Here is a 9,005-nt window from a genome sequence, read left to right as displayed (position 1 = left end):
TTTTACCTCCAATAAAGGGCCACGGACTAATATTGTCCAAAGATATTTGTGTTTGTTGTTTCATTTAATTAACACCTTTTATTTCAGGTGATTTATTGAAAAAGGGTTCTTATGGGCTTTGCAATCCCATGTGAGTCTGAATCATTTTGAAGTATACCTACCTGCATAGTTTATATGTATGTTCTATCTACTGTATGATTGTTCAGTCAGTTAATCCCCTGTTCCCTCAGTAATGTATGTCTTCTATTCTATTACAGCTACCATTTATTTACACACCCTAATTTCTCCCCCTCCCCCCCACCCTTTGGACTGTGCAGTTTATTAACTATTTGTGCAACAGATTTAGTAACCTATGTTAGCTTTGGTATTATTTTGTAGAAATGCATGACCGCATCATGGTGCTTTTTAAATATCTGCTTGGAGTTCACCTTTAAAAATATATGAGCATATATAAAAAAGTATTGAAGGCAGCAGTACATTGTACATTCAGTGTTTTCTACTACATGTGTTGGGAGCTCATTAGTTAATGCCCAGGCGCTGTAACTGTGGCAAAGGGGTGGAGTTTTATAATGTCACAACCAATTGGCTAAGTTCCCAATACAATTCAGTTGGGCAGAGGAATAAAACTCACTTTGGTGCAACCAGACAGGTTTGCTGTAGACTACGAATCAAGGAGTGAAAAAAGAAGTGTAAGCAGAAAGGTGAGTCTTGTTATTTATGCTGGTGTATGTGTATACATCTCACAAAAGTTAGTACACGCCTCACGTTTTTGTAAATATTTTATTATATCTTTTCATGTGACAACACTGAAGAAATGACACGTTGTTACAATGTAAAGTAGTGAGTGTACAGCTCATATAACAGTGTGAATTTGCTGTCCCCTCAAAACAACTCAACACACAGCCATTAATCTCTAAACCGCTGGCAACAAAAGTGAGTACAACCCTAAGTGAAAATGTTCAAATTGGGCCCAATTAGCCACTTTCCCTCCCCAGTGCCATATGACTTGCTAGTGTTACAAGGTCTCAGGTGTGAATGGGGAGCAGGTGTGTTACATTTGGTGTTATTGCTCTCATTCTCTCATACTGGTCACTGGAAATTCAACATGCACCTCATGCCAAAGAACTCTCTGAGGATCTTAAAAAAAAAAAATTGGTGCACTACATAAAGATAGCCTAGGCTATAAGAAGACTGCCAAGACCCTGAAAATGAGCTGCAGCATTTTGGCCAAGACCATACAGTGGTTTAACAGGACAGGTTCCACTCAGAACAGGCCTCGCCATGTTCGACCAAAGAAGTTGAGTGCACATGTTCAGTGTCATATCTAGATGTTGTCTTTGGGAAATAGACGTATGAGTGCTGCCAGCATTGCTGCAGAGGTTGAAGGGTTGGGGAGACAGCCTGTCAGTGCTCAGACCATACACTGCACACTGCATCAAATTGGTCTGCATGGCTGTCTTCCCAGAAGATGATGCACAAGAAAGCCCAGAAACAGTTTGCTAAAGACAAGCAGACTAAGGCCATTGATTACTGGAACTGTGTCCTGTGGTCTGATGAGACCAAAATAAACGTATTTGTTCAGATGGTGTCAAGTATTTGTAATGGCAAAGGTGAGGAGTACAAAGACAAGTGTGTCTTGTCTACAGTCAAGCATGGTGGTGGGAGTGTCATGGCCTGGGGGCTGCACGAGTGCTGCCAGCACTGGGGAGCTACAGTTCATTGAGGGAACGATGAATGGCAATATGCACTGTGACTTGCTGAAGCAGAGCATGACCCCCTCCCTTCAGAGACTGGGCCACAGGGCAGTATTCCAATGTTATAATGACCCCAAACACACCTCTAAGACAACCACTGCCTTACTAAAGAATCTGGGGGTAAAGGTGATGGACTGGCCAAGCATGTCTCCAGACCTAAACCCTATTGAGCATCTGTGGGGCATCCCCAAATGGAAGGTGGAGGAGCACAAGGTCTCTAACATCCACCAGCTCTGTGATGTCATGGAGGAGTGGAAGAGGACTCCAGTGGCAACCTGTGAAGCTCTGGTGAACTCCATGCCCAAGAGGGTTAGGGCAGTGAGGGAAAATAATGGTGGCCACACAAAATATTGACACTTTGGGCCCAATTTGGAAATTTTCACTTAGGGGTGTACTCACTTTTGTTGCCAGTGGTTTAGACATTATTGGCTGTGTGTTGAGTTATTTTGAGGGGGACAGCAAATTTACACCTATACAAGCTGTACACTCACTACTTTACATTGTAACAAAGTATTTTCTTCACTGTTGTCACATGAAAAGATACAATAAAATATTTACAAAAATGTGAGGGGTGTACTCACTTTTGTGAGATACTGTGTGTATGTATATATGTAAATATGTGTGTGTATATATATATATATATATATATATATATAATATATTATACACACGTGTGTTCTTGTGTCCAACAGCAGAGCAAAGTTGGGTAGATGCCACACTCCCAATTCTGGAGACATAATAATGGCCCACCAGTTGTTCAGGAACTACAATTCCCATCATGCCTAGTCATGTCTTTCAATGTCAGAGTTTTACAAAGCTTCATGGGACGTGTAGTTCCGCAACTCTAGCATGTCTTGAAAAAGGTGTGTTCTCATGTGCCTTGTATAATGCCCAAAATATATAGTTTGGAGAATGCAAATGGGTCATGGCACATCTACATTCCAAATTTCGCACTTAAGATGGTCATGCACTATGATTGGCTAATCTTTGTACAACTTGATATTTAGGCTAAATAGGTAAACAGGCTCTTGCAGTAAATTTAATTTATTTAAGATCTAACTGATTGCAGTGTATGGTTTCCTTTAAAGATCAAGATCTGAAAATATTAATTTATGAGTTTATATAAATTTATTGTGTTTAGAAAACACTTCTCTGTTCATTGTAATGTATTGAAAGATTTGGGTAAAAAAAGAAAAAAATGTCAAAGATATATATTAGAAGTAATAGGAATAAGGTTAGCATCAAAAGGGTTAATTAACTCAGAACACCTACTAATTGCCTAACAAGATACACCCAACTAGATGAAATTAACCAATTGTATTGGGCACGCGCTATTAACGAGAAAACCGCAGTTACCCTAGCGCCAGTTGCAGTTTACATATGCGGTTATTTATTATCGCTATTTGCATGTCAACATGCGCTGGTTCGCACATTCAATTTCCCAAAGACAACCTCTGCATATGATGCTGAGCACGTGAACTCAACTTGTTTGGTCGACCATGACGGGGCCTGTTCTGAGTGGAACCTGTCCTCTAAGGCTGAATTCACAACTATGCATTTTTAGTGCTTTTTGCATTTTGCAGATTTGCACTACAGAACGTGTTCCATAGGAAACCATGTTAAATGGACTGTAGTGCAAATCTGAAAAATACAAAGAGCACTAAAACTGCATAGGTGTGAATCCAGCCTAAGGCCTGATTCACACTTATGCAGGTTGCAGTTTGCATATTGCAGGAGCATTTTGCTTTTTCAATACATGATTTTCATCCATTTAAGTCTATGGAACCAAAAACCAGAAAAAAGTCCCTGGCCCTTTCCATAAAATGCACAGATGTGAACTATCCATCCAGAGGAAACCATGTTAAATGGACTGTAGTGTGTTTTTGCAAAAATCGCTAACAAAATGCATAGGTGTGAACCAGGCCTTAAACTGCTGTATGATCTTGGCTACCATGCTGCAGCTCAGTTTCAGGGTCTTGGCAATCTTCTTATAGCCTTGGCCATCTTTATGTAGAGCAAGAATTCTTTTTTTTCAGATCCTCAGATAGTTCTTTGCCATGAGATGTCATGTTGGACTTCCAGTGACCAGTATGATAGTGAGAGCGATAACACCAAATTTAACACACCTGCTCCCCATTCACACCTGAGACCTTGTAACACTAACAAGTCACATGACACTGGGAAGAGAAAATGGCCAATTGGGCCCAATTTGGGCATTTTCACATAGGGGTGTACTCACTTTTGTTGCCAGTGGTTTAGACATTAATGGCTGTGTGTTGAGTTATTAGGCAAATGTACACTGATATACACTCACTACTTTACATTGTAGCAAAGTATAATTTCTTCAGTGCTGCCACATGAAAAGATATAATAAAAAAAGTGAGGGGTGTACTCACCTTTGTGAGATAGTGTGTGTGTGTGTGTGTGTATATATATCTATACAGGGCTCAAGTCCTGTGGGAACGCATGGGAACGGAGTTCCTATACTTTTTCCACAACAGGAACTCAGTTCCCATTAGCAGCTGGGTCCTGCAAGACGAAGTATGGGAGCTGTGTGGCAGGTGCTACACCAGCAGCCACCGACACAGCTCGCAATAGTAAGTGCCACACACCTGACCATTCAGGCATTGCCAGTAGGGGGCCCCATGACAGCTTCCGCTTCGATCTACCTGTCAATCACAGCTAGCTGACGGGTAGAGCAGCTATTATGCTCACAGGACGTGCAGGGAGAGAGGGGAGCTGAGGGAGGAACATCAGTTTGGGGTGATAAGCTGAGCACAACACCTGGCAAAGTTTAATGCCAGTAGGGAAGTTTATGTGGAAATATGTGAAGGGTTGGAATAGCAGCGAGTGTGTGTTGGAGCCCTGCAGAGTTTGCAGCCCACCAAGCTAACATACATCTCCTAAGCAGGAACACATTACTATCTCCCCAAGCATTCTGTCCAGATAATGTGCAGTTCATTTATGACCTTACGGTTTAACCCTGTGTTATCCAACAGTACTAACAGTTAAGCTTCATACACACAATACAAAAATTGGATGAAAAATATCACTTTTGAAGCGTTCGTGCATATAATTTTTTGGTGGGGGAGTGCATCTTGGGTGGGAGTTCCCACACTTTTTTCCCCCAGGACTTGACCCATGCATCTATATATCTAGATCAGGTCAGCTAGGCGTGCTATAACTATCAAGCCTGCCGACAAGGGTAGATCCATTGTCATTATGGATACTGTGACATATGAGAAAGAAATGATGAGACAATTAACTGATTAACAAACGTACATTCGTCTAGATCCAAATCCAATATTTTGCATAAAAGATGGAATTAAACAAGTGGTTAAATGGGCACTGGATGACAAAATCATTGACAGCGATACACAGTCATATTTAATAGTAGATTTTCCCAATACACCTGTCATATATGTAACACACTACTCCCTTGGGAGCTGCAAAGTGTGTTCATTACCTTTCTGTTAACTTGTTCCATTCTTCCTCCCCATCCATAAATTCCACAAGCAGCAGACAGACCTTGAAACTTTATAAAGATGTATTGCTTGAACTTTGAATGATGTTACATTAGAAGCAGAGGATATGAGTTGCATCTAATTATCTGGTTCCTGACTCTGTCTCTGTGTACTTTCCTTTGATGATCTGACCAGCATCACTCTGAATAATGCTGTGGGTTATGGATGTTAAAAGTCCCAGGCCTCACCGCCTACCTTGACTCTTGCAATCCGCCCGGCGTCAGTTCTGGAAAGTGTCCCTCACTAGGTCCTTGGACACAAACAAGTTTGACGGATGAGCACCACTGGGTTGCATTCGCTCTGCTCTCTCCCATCGACAGTCCATGATTGCCACAGAAGGTCCATCCCAGTTTCCCCCATCTGTTTTTCACCTACTTCCTCCTCTGCATGGTCCGGTACATCCCAGGCTGGGACGCCCGGTTTTCTCTTCCAGATTGCATAGCGACTGTATGGGTTATCCAGCACTGAGGTATCTGAACCGTCAGGCCTTCAAACCCTCTCCTGCTATCCAGCACAGGGGTCTCTGAATCCCCAGGCCTTCAAGCCTGCTCCCACTGCACAATACATCTCTCCTGCTTCTCTTGCTCCAGCTCCTCCCAGGAAGCATGTGACCCCCAGCTTATATGCAAGTCCTACCCCTGCCAACACAAACTAATGATTGGTCCAGAGCTCTCCATACAAGTTGCCTGCCACTCCAGTCCCAAGTCCTGCCTCCCTTCCAGAACATTTCCACTGAAAGGTAAAGGGGATCTCTCTGAGCCAGAGTGTAGGTGGCCACACCCCCCTCTATTCTATCATTCCCTCCTCCCAAAATAAACAACCAGGCCTAAAAAGTGTAAGGCCTTGGCCAAATTTACCTATCTAGCACCCACTTAAATGGGGTGGGCGCTACATATACATATACATATACATATTACCCAAGATTAATAAAAATCAAAATGATCCTCTGCCCCATAGTGTCCGGTGCTGAGTCTGTTACAGCTCCATTGGCTAGATATTTGAACAAATGTCTTTCACCTATTACTAGACAAATTAAATGGTATACTGTATACGTGATCCATATGATTTTTATTGAAAATAGGGGATTTAGCTGTTTCTGCAGTCTCAATAATGGTTACTTGGGACATTTCAAGTTCATACATCATAATACCATGTGAATTAGGTATAGAAGCCTGTCGCTGCCTCCTAATTGCATCACAGTTATACAATGCAACACAAATTGCTTTTTTTGATACAATTATTGCAAATTGTATTAGAGGAAAATGTTTTCCTATTCAAAGAAACATACTATCTACCAATTAGGGGCCTGGCGATGGGTTCTAATGTTGCACCCCCATATGCAAACACCTTTGTTAATATGGTTGAAGAATCTTTGATTTTTAATAACGTTTTATTCAACGAAAATTGTAAATGTTGGGTCAGATTTTTGGATGATGTGTTTGCGATATGGGAGGGCAACTTGAATGCTTTGATTATTTAATACCTATATTAACTATTTCATACCTGGTCTGAAGTTTAATATGACTTATAGTCAAGAAAAAATGCCCTTTTTGGCTACATGTATTAGTATGGTAAATGGGAGACTTGGTAGTGATTTATACACAAAACCGACCAATCGTAATCAACTTTTGCAATTCAATAGTTTCCACCCACCTGGGATATTCAAATCAACTCCCAAGAGTCAGCTAATTATGGTAAATATAATTGTTACTAATAGTCAAGACCGAGATAAACATTTAGAGGAAATGGAAAATAAACTTGCTCAGACGGGGTATCCCATAGAGACTATTGAGGAAAGAAGAAATATGGCCAATCAAAAGAGAACCACTAGCATGATTGAAATATTACCATGTGTGTCCCAATTCCATCCACATTCATTTCAAAAAGAAAATTTTCCACAAATCCTTGAATTTCATTATGCTCCGTTTTCATCGTATTGGAAAGGCAGAACCATACACAGCAGATTGGTCAGATCTGACCAACAAAAAAACTCCAAATTTAACCTTTTTTGGACCACAAAACCATGGATCGTATCCATGCTTAAGTTGTATACAATGTAATTAGATGATAAAGGGAATGTTTTTGACACATCCACATAGAGGCAATAGAATTTAAATAAAAGGACATTATACATGCCAGTCTTCTTATGTGATATATGTTATAAAATGTCCATGTGGCTAGTTATAAGTAGGTGAAACAACACAAAAAGTTAAAGATAGAATTGCCAAACATAAGTATTCTGTAAGGGATAAACTCACAAAATTACCATTGGCAAGACATTATGTGAGATGGGACATACAGTATCACTAGTGAAATATATGGTCATTGATGCAGTTCACCCAAACAAACGGGGGTATCATGAATTAAATTGTAAAAAATTGGAAGTACAATGGATAAATAGATTGGATACTTTACAACCTAGAGGTTTAAACTCGGATTTTGACCTGCATTTATTTCTATAGATCGCTAAAATTAAGTTTATTGTTTATAAATGATGATTTGAATGCATTATTTTTGGTTATTATATATTTTTTTATATATTTTTTTTTCTCTTGATTTTTTTTTTAATCTATATTGCTGGGAGCTGGCAATACATTACAGCTGCGAGCAATTTTAAATGACTTTCTTCCTTTAGAAGTGTTATTTTGCTGCGGCATTGTAAAACACATCAGACAGATGCACCAATTTACAGGCAGACTAAGGGGACCCCAGGCACAATATTTAACCACTTTCAGACCGGACCATTTTGCTGGTCAATGACCAGAGGTCTTTTTACAATTTGGCACTGCGCTGCTTTAACTGGTAATTGCGCGGTCATGCAATGTTGTACCCAAACAAAATTTGCGTCCTTTTTTTCCCACAAATAGAGCTTTCTTTTAAAGGTATTTGACTGACTCTGCGATTTTTATTTTTTGCGATATAAACGTAAAAAGACCGCAAATTTTCAACTCAATTTTAGTCATACATTTAGGCCGCGTACACACGCGGGGACTGTTCGCCCAACTTTGTCCGCTGAACAGTGTTTCGGCGGACAGTCCGCCCGTGTGTGGGCTTTCAGCGGACAGTTTCAGCGAACAGTTTGCTGAACAAGGTTTTTCGGAATTTCCGAAAAACTGTCCGCTCGTGTGTAGGCTTGTTCGTCAAACTAAGTTCCGCGCATGCTCAGAAAGGATTTACACGCCGAAAGTTGTAATGCAGTGTATAGGACGTTGTATTTTCCATCCCGTCGTACGTGCCGTTCACGTCATCGCGCACGGTTTCAGCAAACTGTTCGTTCGTCGTGTGTGGGCAAGTCCGTCCATGCTAATTTTGAGCGGACTGTTTGCTGAAACTGTTTGACGGACAAAGTTGAGCGAACAGTCCCCGCGTGTGTACGCGGCCTTAGACCAAAATGTATTCAGCCACATGTCTTTGGTAAAAACAAAGTCAATAACTGTATATTTATTGGTTTGCGCAAAAGTTGTCACATCTACAAACTAAGGTACGTTTTCTGGAATTTACGCAGCTTTTAGTTTATGACTGCCTATCTCATTTCTTGAGGTGCTAAAATGGCAGGGCAGTACAAAACCCCCCCCAAATGACCCCATTTTGGAAAGTAGATACCCTAAGGAAATTGATAAGAGGCATGTTGAGCCCATTGAATATTTTATTTTTTTGCCTCAAGCGATTGAATGATGACAAAAAAAAAATTTTTTTTTTTTTTACACAAAGTTGTCACTAAATGAAA

At 40.6% G+C, this 9,005-nt stretch overlaps 1 protein-coding gene across 1 annotated transcript in view; it reads left to right on the top strand.

The window, feature by feature from the left end:
- Positions 1 to 598: 598 nt before the first annotated feature.
- Positions 599 to 9,005, top strand: part of LOC143987897 (amine sulfotransferase-like) — a 60,629-nt gene continuing 52,222 nt past the window's right edge. The window contains exon 1 of the mRNA XM_077487063.1: positions 599 to 701. The gene's annotated coding sequence lies outside the window, so the exon portion shown is untranslated. The remainder of the gene's footprint in view (positions 702 to 9,005) is intronic.

Source organism: Lithobates pipiens, unplaced genomic scaffold (assembly GCF_037356315.1).
Source record: "Lithobates pipiens isolate NorthernLeopardFrog02 unplaced genomic scaffold, aLitPip1_a1.2 Scaffold_18, whole genome shotgun sequence".
Taxonomy (NCBI): Eukaryota; Metazoa; Chordata; class Amphibia; order Anura; family Ranidae; genus Lithobates; species Lithobates pipiens.
The sequence above is the reverse complement of the archived record's forward strand: the minus strand, read 5'-3'. Positions and strand labels throughout refer to the sequence as shown.